This window comes from Trachypithecus francoisi, unplaced genomic scaffold (assembly GCF_009764315.1).
Source record: "Trachypithecus francoisi isolate TF-2019V2 unplaced genomic scaffold, Tfra_2.0 Lachesis_group0, whole genome shotgun sequence".
NCBI lineage: Eukaryota > Metazoa > Chordata > Mammalia > Primates > Cercopithecidae > Trachypithecus > Trachypithecus francoisi.
In genome coordinates, this window is record NW_022681453.1 from 10,263,140 (window position 1) to 10,281,389 (window position 18,250).

At 39.0% G+C, this 18,250-nt stretch overlaps 1 long non-coding RNA gene across 1 annotated transcript in view; it reads right to left on the reverse strand.

Annotated features, from left to right (window-relative positions):
* Positions 1-1,206: 1,206 nt before the first annotated feature.
* LOC117079740 overlaps positions 1,207-18,250 on the reverse strand; it is a 76,183-nt gene continuing 59,139 nt past the window's right edge. Inside the window, exon 3 of the long non-coding RNA XR_004435586.1 lies at positions 1,207-1,500. This is a non-coding gene — a long non-coding RNA (uncharacterized LOC117079740). The remainder of the gene's footprint in view (positions 1,501-18,250) is intronic.

The window sequence follows — 18,250 nt, forward strand, 5'->3', positions numbered from 1 at the left end:
ATCACCAGGTCCTATTATATCCCTCACGGAAAATTGAATCCAGTAGTTCTGCTCTCACTCTGTTTCCCTGTCTATTCTCCATGAACGATGTCTTCTTAGCAGTAATCATTCATAGTCATCCAGTCTTATGGATGGGAATTCCATCTATTCTTTGACAATCCTAAGATCTTTTTTTTTTTTTTTTTTTTTTCCAGGCTGGATCCCGCCCCTTGAGCTCCAGACTTCTGTATTGACAATTCTAGTTGGATTTCTAATAGATATCTCAACTTGATCATATATAAAACCAAATTCCTGGTTTCTTCCTTTAAACTCTCTTCATCAGTATCTGATAAAATGGCAACTCCACTCATCTAGTTATTTAAGCTAAGAATGTTAGAATCTTCCTTCGTCAAGCCTTTCTTTTACACGCCAAAATTATACTTCTGAATGCATCTAGGTATTTGACCACTTCCTCACCTCCATTGCTACTAGTGGGGACTAGTCCCAACCACCACTGTCTCTTGCCTGATGAACTGTAATGGCTTCCTAGTACATCTCTCTTCTATCACTTTTGCCCCAAAATAGCATAGAGAAGTCAGGAGTCTTTTAAAACAAGTTATATCATTCTTACTTAAAAACTCCTTTAAAACAGAAAGCATGGGGTTCTCATCTCACTCAGACCTAGACCCTGGCATCAACTCTGATGTCTTTCTCTCCTTCACTCCCTCTACTTAGCTATAGCATCCTCTGTGTACTGCAGGCCTACTCCTTCTATCTTGAGTGATCCTTCTACAGATATCTGCATGGTTAGTTCCTCTGATTTCTTCACACCTCTGCTCAAATGCCGAGTTTTCCCTAGCACACTAAAATAAGAAAACTTGCTCCCCAAACTCTCCTTCTCCCTTTACCTGCTTCATTTCTCACCATAGCATAAAATACCATCTGACTTCCTGTGTATTCACTTGCATCTCCCCAGTTAAAGTGTAGGCTCCATGACTGCAGAGATTTTGTTTGGCTTACCTCCATATCCCCAACGCCCAGAACTATGCCTAGCACATAATGTTTGTTGAATAAATTAATAAATTTACACTTCCACGAGTGGTATATGCGAGGGCCTATGTCATCAACTCATCCCCAAGAACATGAATTTTTGTTACTTTTTCTTAACATGAAAAGTAATTCACTGTAGAAAGCAGCTCTCTATAGGATAGCAGTAAAGTCAGATACATATTTGAAATGACTTTTGTTTTTATTTGTGACCAAACTAATAGGGTTTACACACAGCACTCTCATAATTAGTATAATTACTTAAAATGTGGAGAAATTAAAGCATGCAAAAGTTTTTCAAAATTCAGCGGTGTTCTGATTAGTAACTGCTGTTATTTACACTTCTCTCTGGGTTGCCCAGGACTCTCATGTTATTCCGACGGCAGGGCAGACGTTACAAGTAACTGGGATCTGTTTGATACTGTTTTGCAAAGGACCCTCTCTCTATTTCAGTTCCTCCTTGAATCTTCTCTCCTGTTTAATCAAAGAGGGACTTACTTTCTTTTTTTTTTTTTTTTTTTTTTTTTTTTTTTTTGAGACGGAGTCTCGCTCTGCCGCCCAGGCTGGAGTGCAGTGGCCGGATCTCAGCTCACTGCAAGCTCCGCCTCGCGGGTTCACGCCATTCTCCTGCCTCAGCCTCCCGAGTAGCTGGGACTACAGGCGCCTGCCACGTCGCCTGGCTAGTTTTTTTTTGTACTTTTTAGTAGAGACGGGGTTTCACCGTGTTAGCCAGGATGGTCTCGATCTCCTGACCTCGTGATCCGCCCGTCTCGGCCTCCCAAAGTGCTGGGATTACAGGCTTGAGCCACCGCGCCCGGCCAAAGAGGGACTTTCAATAGAATATTAAAGGGAGCAGAGAAAGCCAAGCACAGATTATGCATACTCCTTAATCCTCAGAAATAGCTTTTCTTTATCACCAACTCTTTGGCATGGGAAAGATGACAGGAATTTTACTTGTTGCTGATTTTTTCCCTAACGTTCCTAGCCTTCACATTTATAAAGAAGGAGTTAAGACTGTAAGTCAAGAGTAGAAAGAATTTAACATCTGCAAAGCCAGGCCCTATTTGGAAAAAAAAAAATAATAATAATAAGTGTAATAATGATTAGATCATTCTGTTAATATTCATCACAGAAATTTCTTTTAGGCAATTCTTTCAAAAAATATTTAACTCCTTTTTATGTGTAAACCCCTATTCTGGACACTGGAGCTAGATCTGTTTCCTGCCTCACAGAGCCAACAATCTAGCAGGAGAAACAAAGCAAATCACAAATGTATGCCAATAATTGATACCAATTAAAATTAATCACATTAAGACATACAGAGTAAATACTGGCTTCACCAATAAATTAAGTTGTAAAAGTTCTATAATATGAAAGTCTGAACTGAAAGGGCTTGGATTATGAAATATATTTGTGACTTAAAGTTAACAAATTGAGAAACATATATTGAAATAGAATCCATATGAAAAGAACTATTAAATCACTCTCTAAATCATCTGTAACCCAAACCCTAGTATCACACAGTATACCCATATAACAACCCTGCATCTGTCCCCTTGAATCCAAACAAAAAGTCCTTGGCATATTAAAATAAATCATTCCCCAGATCAGTAGTATCAATGGGAGGAAAAAGATGAAAGCTATTAGAAAAGATCATGATTATAAACATTGCTTCCTCAGATAGGCCCTTTCTAGTCATATTTCTTCTATTATTCTCTATCACAGCAGCATCCTACTTGTTTCATTGTGGACACTAATCATAATCATTGTGTGTATATATATATATAAATGATTATTTTATATATTTATATTTATATAATATACTAATTTATTTGCATTTTTTATTTGTTGATCATCTGTCTCTGTAGTAGAACACCTCCTTGAAGGCAGGAACATTGTCTATGTTGTTCTTTTTTCTATCTCCAGCATAAAGAACAGAGCTGGCATGTAGTTGATGTTTAATAAATATCTATTCAATAAATAAATTCTGATAAAAACATAAAGTGAGCCCATTATATCAAATTCTTACTCTGCCTATAATTTATTGAATGTGTGTCAAATATGACATCCTCAGTGCCTTCGAGTTACTTTTTATAAAAAATGTTATACAAAAAGAATTCATAAGCATCTACCCAAGAAAGTGCCTCTCTCCTGCACTTAACCAGTCCTACAAATCAATTAATACCTTTATAGGCTCTGTTGGTGAAATTAATTCCTTGCATTTTAAGTAGTACATAAGAAAAATGAAATCTACCTTTTTTAAATGATCATTCACAATTTTTAGAAAGATTGTATGTTTATCAAATTGTTATGTTTTCACTGTAAATAAACTTGAAGCAGTAGTTTTGATCAGCATACCACATATATGTGAGAACACAAAAATAAGGGAGGAGAAATGAATTATAATTCTGTTTTGCTGCTTATAGAAAATGTACATATTAGATATTAAATATATAGATATAGATCACACATATATCTTTATTTTACACATGTAAAAATACTTATTATAAGAAACTGGCAGCTGGGTGCGATGGCTCATGCCTCTAATCTCAGCACTTTGAGAGGCCAAAAGGAGTGCATTACCTGAGGTCAGGAGTTCCAGACCAGCCTGGCCAACATGGTGAAACCCCATCTCTACTAAAAATACAAAATTTAGCCGGGGCATGGTGGTGGGTGCCTGTAGTCCCAGCTACTCAGGATACTGAGGCAGGAGAATTGCTTGAACCCGGGAGGTGGAGGTTGCAGTGAGCCGAGATCACGCCACTACACTCCAGCCTGGGCAACAGAGCAAGACTCCATCTTAAAGAAAAAGAAAAAGGAAAAAAAAAAAAAAGGCTCATGTGATTTAGGAAGCTAGAAAATTAGAAGATCTGCAGCAGGCAAATTGGAGGCCAAGGAAAGCCAACTGGTCTAGGTTCTAGGTTGAGTCCAGAGGTATGAAAACTAGGAGAGCCAACAGTACCAGTTCCAACCTGAGAAGTGGTAGGCTTGAGACCCAAGAGGAGGCAGTTATTCAGTCTGAGTTTAAAGATAGGAGAAGACTGATGTTTCAGCTCACCCAGTCAGGCAAGAGGAGTCCCTCATACTTAGCCTTTTTGTTCTATTCACTTTTTCAGTTGATTGGATGAGGCATGTTCACATTAGGGAGGGTAATCTTCTATACTCAGTCTACGAATTCTAATGTTAATCTCATCCAGGATAACCTTGACTGACTCTCCAGGAATAATGTTTGATCAAATGTCTGGGCATCCCATGGCCCAGTCAAGTTGACAGAAAATTGACCATCATAGCTTCTCAGTTCAGGTACCTCCTTAGTGCAACTTCCCTGCCCCTGTAGTCTGATTTAGTACATTATCCTCCCTTGAATTGCTTGGGAGTACAATATCCTTTTTTGTATTCTTCAGAATTCTTCTCCCTTTCCAAAAGTATTACATTTTAAAATATATGTTATTGACAGAGGAAAATGTTAATGACAAAACATTAAGTATGAGAAGCAATTATGTTTCATTTGTCTCTCAAAAAAGACTTTCTTTTTATTTTTTTAAATTATACTTTAGTTCTAGGGTACATGTGCACAACGTGCAAGTTTGTTACATACGTATACATGTGCCATGTTGGTGTGCTGCACCCGTTAACTCGTCATTTACATTAGGTATATCTCGTAATGCTATCCCTCCCCACTCCCCACACCCCACAACAGGCCCCAGTGTGTGATGTTCCCCACCCTGTGTCCAAGCGTTCTCATTGTTCAATTCCCACTATAAGTGAGAACATGCAGTGTTTAGATTTCTGTCTTTGTGATAGTTTGCTCAGAATGATGGTTTCCAGCTTCATCCATGTCCCTACAAAGGACATGAACTCATCCTTTTTTATGGCTGCATAGTATTCCATGGTGTATATGTGCCACATTTTCTTAATCCAGTCTATCATTGATGGACATTTGGGTTGGTTCCGAGTCTCTGCTATTGTGAATAGTGCCGCAGTAAACATACGTGTGCATGTGTCTTTATAGCAGCATGATTTATAATCCTTTGGGTATATGCCCAGTAATGGAATGTCTGGGTCAAATGGTATTTCTAGTTCTAGATCGTTGAGGAATTGCCACACTGTCTTCCACAATGGTTGAACTAGTTTACAGTCCCACCAATAGTGTAAAAGCATTCCTATTTCTCCACATTCTCTCCAGCACCTGCTGCTTCCTGACTTTTTAACGATCACCATTCTAACTGGTGTGAGATGGTATCTCATTGTGGTTTTGATTTGCATTTCTCTGATGGCGAGTGATGATGAGCATAAAAAAGGCCTTCTTATATATTTAAGGTAAATTGAGGTGCTGCTCTGGGTGTCTTTGATTTCTTTTCTCTGTGCACCCACCACCCACTCAGTACAGCAGAGGCCAATCCAGCAGCCACTGCAGCAGCAAAGCCACCTTAGCCTCAGAAGTCAGGGAATAAGGGGCAGACTTGGAGACTCATACAGGCTTGAAACCTGTTGCCTCTCCTGCATTTATTATCCAAGAGCCAGAAACTGCATGTCTAGTTTAAATACATACTTACATATGAATTCATATAGAACAGTATTTAGCAAGCTCATAATAAGAGGGTTATATGGTTGAAAAAAATGAAAATAGAAGAAAAAAAAGACCTTGTTAAGATAACTTTTCTTTTTCAAAATAAGAAGTTTTAAAGTCACAATCAGGCCAGGTTCAGTAGCTCACACCTGTAATCCCAGTGCTTTGGGAGGCCGAGGTGGGAAGATCACTTGAGGTCAGGAGTTCAAGACCAGCCTGACTAACATGGTAGAACCTTGTCTCTACTAAAAATACAAAAATTATCCACGGGTGGTGGCGTTCGCCTGTATTCCCAGCTACTCTGGAGGCTGAGGCATGAGAATCACATGAACCTGGAGGTGGAGGTTGCAGTGATCTGAGATTGCAACATTGCACTGCAGCCTGAGTGACACAGCAAGACCCTGTCTCAAAAAAAAAAAAAAAAAAAAGTCACAATCATAGTACCATACTTAATGTACCGTACTTAACTATAAGCAATTTTGAGTATATTATAGGGAATAGAAATTGTTACTATATAACTCATTAAAACATTCACAAAGATACATCTTATTTAGTAGTTCTTTTGCTCTATTTGGTATTAAACATGTGTCTCACCAAAGCATAGGTGTTCAAAATTTTATAAGCAAAGAGTTACAGTTGTATTTGCAAATACTAATCAACTGGTGTAATATATATATGGGGGGGGGGGAGAGGGAGAGAGTTTTGCTCTTGTTGCCCAGGCTGGAATGCAATGGCATGATCTCAGCTCACTGCAACCTCCACCTCCTGGGTACAAGTGATTCTCCAGCCTCAGCCTCCCAAGCAGCTGGGATTACAGGCACACACCACCATGCCCAGCTAGTTTTTGTATTTTTAGTAGAGATGGCGTTTTACCATGTTGGCCAGGCTGGTCTCAAACTCCTGACTTCAGGTGATCCACCCGCCTCAGCCTCCCAAAGCACTGGGATTACAGGCATAAGCCACTGCACCTGGCCCAGTCATATTTTACAATAGTTGAGTGAATAAAAATAAATTTAGAAAAAATAATACAAAAACCTACAACTTAAAAAGGAAATAAAAATTTACAAATAGAATTATCAAAATAAAGAAGAGTCAAGTCCCTGCAAATTAGAGATTTTAGAATAATGATCGCTAAATCAGTTGAAAATTTAAAACATTGCATACCTAAATGACACATGACGTATTTTATGCCATAACAATAATCATTTGATTTGTAAAACAATTAGTTATGAATACAAGTAAATATTTAGAACAAGATGATTACTTTTCGGTATTGTTTCTCAAAATGTCCTATTGACATTTCTAGTTCAAATTTAAATTAAACTGATTTCCAGGTGTTTTTGACCTGTGCTGTCTGACTCTTGGCTAATAAGTGTAGAAGAGGCAGCAGGTATTAGTGTATGAGTCTCAAACACTTCCCTTCATTCCTGACTTTTGAGACTTAGGAGGCCTTGCTGACTGACATAGTGGCTGCTGGCCTGGCCTCCACTGTGCTGAGTGGGTGGTGGGCAGAGAAGAGTAATCTAAAACACCCAAAGCAGCACCTCACTTCATCTTTGAGAAAGTCAAGAGTGTTTCAAGTCAAAATAGGTAGAAGGAGAGACCCCCAATGGACAAGAGGAGAGGAATAGAGAGAGATGAGCTGATGCTGATTGAACTCAGAGCTGAGGAGAGAGGGAGGAGGGTGAATGTGGTATGGCTATTGAGCCACATAAGAATCAGAGGGCAAAGAAGGTGGTGAAAGGGATGATAAGATGACTGGTCATGTTACTTTCCAAGAGAACTCAAGAAAACTTTGAATTTCTTACAATGCATTTATTAGAATGTTAAATTTCTTTGCATGTGATACCATATAGAAGATGGGGCAGGCAGACCACCTTTATATGGGATTGCCAAGACCAGCTGGATTGGGGAGACCCTAACCCAGCGGCGCTGAGGAATTAAAGACACACACACAGCAATATAGAGGTGTGAAGTGGGAAATCAGGGGTCTCACAGCCTTCAGAGCTGAGAGCCCCAAACAGAGATTTACCCATGTATTTATTAACAGCGAACCAGTCATTAGTATAGTTTCTATAGATATTAAATTAACTAAAAGTATCCCTTATGGGAAACAAAGGGATGGGCCGAATTAAATGAATAGGTTGGGCTAGTTAACTGCAGCAGGAACACGCCCTTACGACACATATCACTCATGCTATTGTTTGTGTTTTAAGAATGCCTTTAAGTGGTTTTCCACCCTGGGCAGGCCAGGTGTTCCTTGCCCTCATTCCCATAAACCCACAACCTTCCAGCTTGGGCATTAGGGCCATTATGAACATGTTACAGTGCTGCAGAGATTTTGTTTATGGCCAGTTTTGGGGCCAGTTTATGGCCAGATTTGGGGGGGCTTGCTCCCAACATGTCTCCCTTCTTTTATTTGCAAAGAGATAAAAGCAAGGGCAGCTTTTATCTGCTACTTCTCGCAGGAGTTGGGATCCACATCTGCAGACTATACAAAGACAAATGACATAGATTAAAAGCACAATCATCATTGAAATCACAGAGCTTCCAAGTGTTTTTATCCATTTAAATGGGTTACTAGCTACTAATTTGTCTGCAGCTCCTTTAAGCACTCCAGTTCCTGGCAAGGTCAGGTGTGCCTGGGATGCTTTAACTTGTTCTTTTAATTTTGCTATATCCAAAAACAAGTTTGTAGAGTGTCCTTCTAGATGCTTTTTTATTCTTTCCCAAATTTTGATCTTATTGAGAGTATTTAATAGTTTCCACAAATTCTTATGTTTAGCTCCTACAGTAGGCCATATCATTTGAGGTTGAGGTGCCACTATACCACTGCTGTTCCAGATAATAGGAACTTTTGCCGTACTTCTTATCATTTCTACCATCTGACCATTTTGTTCAGGTCATCTGAACATAGTGTGACCATGGCACACAGACTGAGAGGTGCAATTCAAGCTAAACATTCCCTTAGGGGACCAATTAATAATGATTCCACAGGAATCGTTGTGCAGCACCTCTGCCTGTTCTGCAAAGCAATCTTCCTAAACAAGTACATTCATTTTTCTAACTGGGTCCAATCCTGTTTATAAAAAGGTTTTTGAGGGTGGTATGCCTCAATTATAGGAGCAGATTTATTATGGTAAATGCTGAGATCAGAAAGCATGTGTAACTGTGTCATCCTCATGTGAGTCATGTAAAAAGGGTTCATTCTACTTCTAACTGCTGTTTGCTGTTGGGTAAATAAAGTCATCAGTTGTTCATCTGTATGAAATCATAACTGAGAATTTTCAATTAACTGTGTGGAGTGAACCACATATGAAGAATCAGAAATCACATTAGTAGGCATATCAAAAGCAGTTAATACCTCAATTACAGCTACAAGCTCCACTTTTTGAGCTGAAGTATAGGGAGTCTGAAAAACTTTACTTTTTGAACCAGAATAAGAAGCTTTACCATTACTAGACCCATCTGTAAAAACATTCTCAGCACCTCCAATTGGTTTAAATTTAGTTATTTTAGGGAGAATCCAATTAGTTAATTTCAAAAACTGAAACAGCTTCGTTTTAGGAAAATGATTATCTAGCATACCCACAAAGTCAGCTCAATGAGTTTGCCAAGTAAGACTACTTATAAAAGCTTGCTGTATTTGTGCCTTCGTGAGAGGGACAATAATTTTTCCAGGATCATATCCATGTAATTTAACAATCCAAGTTCTCCCAATCCCTATCATAGTAGCAATTTGATCTAAATAAGGAGTTGGAGTCTGTGAATTAGTATGTGGAAGAAAAAGCCACTCTCCTAAGTCCTGTTCTTGGACAATAACACCAGTAGGTGAATGCTGAGTTGAAAAAAATTAGCAAATCTAGAGTCTTCTCTGGATCCATTCTATTTATCTGAGCTTTATGGACTTGCTTCTCAATCAGTTGTAACTCTGCCCTATCCTCTTTTGTTAACTGCCAAGGGCTAGTGAGACTAGTATTTCCTCTAAGGATAGAAAACAGATTACTCATGGCATAGGTAGGAATGCCTAGAGCAGGCTGTATCCAATTAATACTCCCGAGTAATTTTTGAAAGTCAATGTTTTTAGTTGATCCCTATGTATGGTTACTTTCTGTGGCACAACGGTAGTGTCATTTACTAAGGTCCCCAAGTAGGAGTAAGGAGTAGTAGTCTGAATATTTTCAGGAGCTGTAATTAAACCAGCGTGAGAAATCGAATTTTACAAGTGATCATAACATTGGAGTAATATTTCTCCAGTGGAGGCAGCACAAAATATATAATCTATATAGTGAATAACATAGCACTGTGAAAATTTTTTATGAGTAGGTTCAATTGCTTGCTCCACATACATCTGGCAAATAGTCAGACTGTTTAACATGTCCTGCGGCAACACTTTCCAGTGAAAACGCTTAGCAGACTGCAAGTTGTTTACAGCAGGAATTGTAAATGCAAACCTGCAAACCATTCACAGTCTTGCTCAACTAAAGGGATAGTAAAGAAACAGTCTTTTAAATCTATGACTAGTAAAGACCAATTTTTTGGAATTATAGCAGGAGAAGACAATCCTGGCTGTAATGCTACCATAGGTTGTATAACTGAATTGATGGCTCTTAAGTCAGTTAACATTCTCCATTTACTTGATTTTTTCTTAGTTACAAAAACTGGAGAATTCCAAGGAGAAAATGTTGGAGCTATGTGCCCATTTTCTAATTGTTCAGCAACTAATTTCTCTAAAGCCTCCAGTTTTTCTTTACTTAGTGGCCATTGTTCTATCCAAATTGTCTTATCTGTTAGCCATTTTAAAGGTATAGGTTCTGGGCCGGGCGCGGTGGCTCAAGCCTGTAATCCTAGCACTTTGGGAGGCCGAGACGGGAGGATCGTGAGGTCAGGAGATCGAGAACATCCTGGCTAACACGGTCAAACCCCGTCTCTACTAAAAACTACAAAAAAACTAGCCAGGCGAGGTGGCGGCGCCTGTAGTCCCAGCTACCTGGGAGGCTGAGGCAGGAGAATGGCGTGAACCCAGGAGGCGGAGCTTGCAGTGAGCTGAGATCCGGCCACAGCACTCCAGCCTAAGTGACACAGCGAGACTCCGTCTCCAAAAAAAAAAAAAAAAAAAAAAAAAGGTATAGGTTCTGGAGGCTTAACAATAGCCATCATCAAAAAATATTTCCTAATCTTTGGCGGGAACTTTGCCTTTCTGCTTGAAGGGGTTCTTTCAAACCTTGCAAATTTTGTTTCTAGTCCCATACCAGGGACATACCCCACTTCATGCATTGTATGTTGACTTTGAGGGCTATATAATTGCTCTGGAATTACAACTTGTGTTCCCCATTGTTGTAATAAACCTCTTCCCCATAAATTTTACAGAAGTTATAATTGGTTGAATAGTCCCAGGTTGTCCATTGGGCCCATCACAATGCAAAATATAACTACTTTGATATACTTCAGGGACTTTACCAACTCCAATTATGTTAAATTGAGCAGGTTGAATTGGCCACATGCACAGCCAGTGCTGTAGAGAAATGATTGCAATGTCCCCTCCTGTATCTACCAAGCCTTTAAATTTCTTTCCCTGAATAGTTATTTCACAGGTAGGATGTTTATCAGTAATTTGATTTACCCAATAAGCTGCTATGCCTTGTTCATTTGTGCTCCCAGATCCTCCTGTTCATTCAATTTCACTTTTTCCCATTCCCACATATGGCACAATCAGGAGCTGTGCTATGCACTCTCTGGGCTCTGCTTTCCAGGGAACAGAAGTAGACATAACAATTTGAATTTCCCCATTGTAATCTGAATCAATGACTCCTGTATGTATTTGTATGCCTTCCAAACTTATACTAGATCTTCCTAAAAGTAATCCTATTGTCCATGCTGGCAAATGTCCACAGACTCCTGTTGGGACCTTTTGCGGGGGTTCCCCAGGCAGAAGGCTCACAGCTTTTGTGCAGCATAAATCTACTGTGGCATTACCAGCTGTGGTGGGAGACAGACATTGTACAGGGGTGAGGGATTGACCCAAGCAGCAAATGCTCCGGTTTAGAACGGGGCCCAGGACGGCCCCCTCATGGTGTTTCCCAAAATAGGGTTCCCTTCTTTATCAAACTTAGAGTGACACAGACTAGCCCAATGTTTTCCTTTTTTACACTTTGGACATATTTCAGGCTCAACAGTTTTCTTTTTTCCCCTATCTGGCGGCCTGACTTGCTGATTTTTTCTACATTCTTTTTTAGTATGACTATGCTTCCCACAGTGAAAACAAGCTCCAGAAAATGGAGTATTTCCTTTATACACCCTCAGTCCTGCCATTGCCTGTGCCAACAAGGTAGCTTTATGCAGATTACCTCCAATACCATCACAGGCCTTGGTATAATCAACTAAATGTGCTTTTCCTCTGATGGGTCACAAAGCAGCCTGGCAATTGGGATTAGCATTGTAGAAAGTTAGTAACTGCAACACTATATCCCGAGCAGCCGAATCTGCAATATCTTTTTAAGAGACTCCTGTAATCGAGATATAAAATCAACATATGGTTCTCTGGGTCCCTGTTTTATAGCACTAAAGGAAGGGTATGGTTCTCCATCTGAACTGATTTTTTTCCCAAGCTCTAATGCACACTCCTCTAAACTGTTCTATGGCATCATCCTGAATGACCAGTTGTGCATCTAAACCAGCCCAGCTGCCAACCCCTAAAAGCTGGTCTGCAGTTATATTAATTTGAGGTTGGGCCTGGGCATTGTGAGGAGCCTGAATGGAAGCTTCATCTGCCCACCAAATTTTAATTGACAAGAATTGAGCAGGAGTTAGACAAGCTCGAGTAAGAGCATCCCAGTCAGTAGGAATAATCCAACTGGAAACAGTAACATTCCTTAAGGTCCCATTACAAAAGGAGAACCTGGTCCATACTGACTTATTGCTTGTTCTAATTCTTTGAGTAATTTTAAAGGAAAAGGCTGAAATGTAGCTGTAATATTTCCCTCTTGATCCGGGGGGTGTATTCTAACAGGGAACTGCCAGGCCTCTAAATCACCCTCTCGTCTAGCTTGCTGAATTCCTGCCTGAATAGAACTAAGAGCAGTTGCTCGAGGTGCTGCTTGAACAGTCACTGGGGCAACTACTTTTCACCCAGTGTCCTCCAGAAAAGAAAGATCTGGGGGGTCATTTTCTTCAAAATAATAATGAGGGGGTGCAGAAGGGTAGGGATGAACCTCTCCTTCCTTTGCCACTTTAGCTTTAGCTGGCAAATAAACATGTTCTGTAACCTCTTGTTACTTCACTATACTCTCCTTTCTCCTCCTCATTAGTGTGAAAAAGTTCCAAGGTGGAACGAACCAGACCCCACACCTGTCCCACTATTACCCTGACGCTTCCGAGTTCCCCTTCTTACTCACCACGGGGATTGCTTTAAGAGTACTCGAGTGTCCTCCAGCTAGTTTTCCATTCCAACTGTCATTCTGGTGACTCTTCGACCTGGATTCTAGCCCCCATGCTGGACGCCACTTGCCGAGACCAGCTTGGTTGGGGAGACCCTAACCCTGCAGCACTGGAGGAATTAAAGACACATACATAGCAATATAGAGGTGTGAAATGGGAAATCAGAGGTCTCACAGCCTTCAGAGCTGAGAGCTCTGAAGCTCTCATTAACATTGTTTCTATAGATATTAAATTAACTAAAAGTATCCCTTATGGGAAACGAAGGAATGGGCTGAATTAAATGAATAGGTTGGGCTAGTTAACTGCAGCAGGAACATGCCCTTAGGACACAGATCGCTCATGCTATTGTTTGTGGCTTAAGAATGCCTTTAAGCAGTTTTCCACCCTGGGCGGGCCAGATATTCCTTGCCCTCATTCCCATAAGCCCACAACCTTCCAGCTCGGGTGTTAGGGCCATTATGAACATGTTACAGTGCTGCAGAGATTTTGTTTATGGTCAGTTTGGGGGCCAGTTTATGGCCAGATTTTGGGGGGCTTACTCCCAACATGGGAGGATGAGAGTTATGCCCTCTATCAAACAAAAACTCATTTAAGATTTTTATAACTTTAAGTGCTAAACTAATCATCTAGTGTCCAAATACCATCATCAAATACCATCATCTCTACTTCAAACCTGACCATTTCCCATCCCTTCCTCTTCTAACTGCTTCATAATCTTGACTTGTCTCCTCTTTGATGTTCATCTTCATATTGCTACAGTAGGCAAAGCAATTCTTTTTAAGTGTAAATCATATTATCAATCTTCTGACATTATCCCTCCAATGGATTCTCATCAAACTCAGAATAAAGTCCTCGCCAAGACTTCTAAGGCCCTCCATGAGCTATGTCCTTTTGAACTCTACATTCATCCCATTCTTGTTCACTTTCACACACTAACTCTGTCTAAAACAAATCCTGGCCTGCCATTTTCTCAATTCATACTCTCTATATATTTCTTATAACACCCGCCAGTACCTAAAATTATATCTTATATTTCTCTACTTTTTTTTTCTATATCTCTTTCTGTAATATACACTCTATAAGGACAAGGACTTTGCTCTGTGCACAGCTTCTGGTCCACTGCTAAACTAATGCCTTTAATTCTAAGGTTGAATTAGAAAAGCCAGAAATTAAATGTTATTAAATAATCAATTACAAGTGTAAGAATAAGGCCAGGCACGGTAGCTCATGCCTGTAATTCTAGCACTTTGGGAGGTCAAGGCAGGTGAATTGCTTGAGGTCAGGATTTCAAGACCAGCTTGACCAACATGGTGAAAGATCATCTCTACTAAAATTCAGAAATTAGCCAGGCATGGTGACAGGCACCTGTAATCCCAGCTCCTCAGGAGGCTGAGGCAGGAGAATCACTTGAACCCAGGAGGCAGAGGTTACAGTGAGACTGAGCGACTACACTCCATCCTGGATGACTGAGCCAGACACCATCTCAAAACCAAGCAAACAAACAAACGCTAATAATAATCCAAGACAAGTAAACAATTTAAATTGAACCTAAATTAAATTACTTCTTTAAATTTCAATAATACTATTAAACAAAGCATTGATACCATTAAACAAAGAATTGATAATTCTACATTTGACTTTTTTTCTCTTTAGTGTACTTTTTTGGAGAGAAAAGCAGTAAATATTAAGTGATGATATCAGGGAGGGAAGGGGTTAGAATCATACAAAGTGAAGAGAAAATGAGACAGAAGATGTAAAAACAAGGAGACAGAGAATGCGGGAAAACTGTATTATTGCATGTGGGTAGTGGTCTTGAATTAATCATTCTCCACATGCTTCATGGAAACACAGTTCAAGGACCTTAGTTTATGAAGTCCCCCACTGTTAGCTCCCCAAATGACTGTCGTCTTAAATGTACTAATTACCTTAAAATACTGACTTAATATATCACATTCGATCATATATAAAATGATGGAAGATGTAACATAATCGTGGTGAAGAAAAATGGTTCTCAAATAATGTTTAAAATGTCAAAAATTTTATATACAAATATTTAGGTCCGTTTATATTCATTGTTTCAATTCTGAATATCCCTCCTTCTCCTCAGTCTTTGTTCTGATTTGTTGGGAAATGAAAAAGATTAACCTCATCAGATATATTTTTCCCCGAGTTTGCCTGCAGCTAAACCAGATGGTTTATAAAAATATAATCATTTCTCAGAATTCTTTACTGAAACTTCAATAAGAAAGATAAATGTGCGCTTAAGAATAATCATACAGTATAATTACATAATATGCATTAATGCCTTTTTTAAAAGTACCATATCTATTTTAATTTTGATAACTAATCCTAAGTGAATTTTAACAGCTAGATATTTTCTTGTCAGTGTCTGGGTCTTGCTCTTGATCTGTTTCTGCTTCTATAGAAGGAAGAGCTCAGCTGGAAACCTGTCATTTACTCAGTGCCTTACTGTCTTATTGCTAGAGCTTTGCTGCCCTCCCTGCAATATCCTCTAAGTGTACTTTCCCTTTATTCTTTCTCTTTCTCTGGTAACTTATCTTGCCTGTGAATCTTCACTTTTTGGAAGTTGCTTCATGTTTTGCACACCTTGGCTGTTCTCTGGCAGACCAAATGTCTCTTGCCTGTGTTCACACTCCTTTGCATTCCCCATCCTATTAGATTCTCAGCACCTGTCCTAACTCTCCCTGTTCCCCGTGAACGACCTTCCCTTCCCATTAAAGCTATGTGCTCTGCGAACCCTAGCACCTAACCCTCGAGGGACATCACAGTCCAGGAAGTCTTACTTTCTGTACAGGATCAGGAAGAGTTTTGTGCTTTTTCTGATATAGTTTCCTCCCAGATGCCATCAGGAACATATTTATTATGCATTTATTGATAATGTATCATGTGTCAGGCTCTGGGTTTCTCAACTAATTCTTACAATAATCCTCTGAAGTAAGTACAATTCTCAGCATTTACAAATTTTTTGTTTTTCCATAATCTTTGCTAGAACTGACAGAAATAAACGTACACCAAATATCGTAGGTAGCTGGTTTCAGAAACCACCTGAAAGGATCTAGCACTTCTTTATTTTATATATATACTTTAAGTTCTGGGTTACACGCGCAGAACGTGCAGATTTGTTGCATAGGTATACATGTGCCATGGTGGTTTGCTACACCCATCAACCTGTCATCTAGGTTTTAAGCCCCACATACATTAAGTATTTGTCCTAATACTCTCCCTCGCCTTGCCCCCCACCCCTAACAGGCCCCGGTGTGTGATGTTCCTGTCCCTGTGTCCCTCCCAGTGAGTGAGAACTCACACTTATGAGGAAGAACATGCGATGTTCGGTTTTCTATTCCTGGATCTAGCACTTCTTAAACTCTTTTTGCTTAGGGTTTTTTTTTTTTTTTTCCTATTTCAACTTTTTAGTTTCTAGATACAGTTTTTGAGAATGCTATGACCCATAAATAAAATAAATATTTGTGGCTTCTCCTTATTTGACATTTTATTCTACAGCATAGTGAAATAAATTCTCATTAGTTTAAAAGGTACACATTAAAAGAATGACACTGCTAGATTTAACTTGCTAAAGCAAATGAGTAATAAAGTGTAATTTAAATATAGCCTGGTTCATTGGTATCCTAATTACAAATGATTTTTACTTATAAGTAAAAATTATATATATATAACATAAACCAATGGAAACACATATAGGAAGCCTATTCCAGGTACATTTTAATTCTGACATTGGGGTTGTAATAAGGCTGAGTATTTTAAAATTTGTTCTTGTAATGCTTTGCTAATACTAAAGATATTAGCTTTAATTAACCAGAATTAAGTTTTTACTATAGTAATGACTAAGATTAAAACTATAAAACAACCAAAATAAAATTGCATATAGTACAAAAAACTTTTGATATAATAACTACTGTTTTTCTTCTCTATATTTTTAACTACCTTTCCTCCTTCAAGCAGTAATAAGCAGTAAGAATATTCAATACCTACTCTCCTCTGGGAAGGGATGACACAACAGAGACAACGGCAGGTAAGGCAAATTCTTGACATTTTTTAAAATTTGTATTTTTAATTGACAAATAATAATTGCACATACTCATGGAGTTCATAGTGATGTTTCAATACAGAGAATGAACAGTAATGTGATGGTTAATACTGAGTGTGAACTTCATTGGATTGAAGGATGCAAGTATTGTTCCTGGATGTGTCTGTGAGGATGTTGCCAAAGGAGATTAACATTTGAGTCAGTGGACTGGGGAAGCCAGTCCACCCTTCATCTGGTGGGCACAATCTAATCAGCTGCCACCAAATATAAAGCAGGCAGAAAAACATGAAAATGCAAGACTGGCTTAGCCTCCCAGCCTACATCTTTCTCCCTTGCTGGATGCTTTCTGCCCTCGAACATCAGACTCCGAGTTCTTCAATTTTGAGACTTGGACTGGCACTACTGCTCCTCAAGCTTACAGATGGCCTATTGTGGGACTTTGTGATCATGTACATTCAAACTTAATAAACTCCTTTATATGTCTACCCTATTAGAGAGAGGGTATCTATTATACACACACACACACACACACACACACACACACACATCTCCTTTATATATCTACCCTATTCTGTCCCTCTAGAGAACCCTAATACAACTGATAAGATTAAGATAATTAGCATATTCATCATCTCAAGTATTCATTATTTCTATGGATTAGAATGTTCAATATCCTCCTTACAGCTATTGGAAACTATATATTAGTGTTGACTACAGACATCTTACAGTAGTATAGGACAGTAAAATTTATTCCCTCTATCTAGATATAATTTTGTATCCTTTTAACAAATTTCCCCCTATCCTTCCCTTCCTTCTACCCATCCCAGCCTCTGGTACTCTCTGTTCTACTTTTTTGTTTTATGAAATCAACCTTTTTTTAACTTCCACATATGAACAAGAACATGCAGTGTTTAGCTTTCTGTTTCTGGCTTATTTCACTTAACATAATGTTCTCCAGCCCATCCATGTTGCCACAAATGACTTCATTGTGTTTTATGTCTGAATAGTACTTCATCTAATATGTATGCTATATTTTCTTTATTCATTTATCTGTTGATGGAGACCTAGATGGATTCCACATCTTGGCTATTGTGACTAGTGCTGCAATAAATGTGAATAAATGTGGGAGTGCAGATGTCTCTCCAAAACAA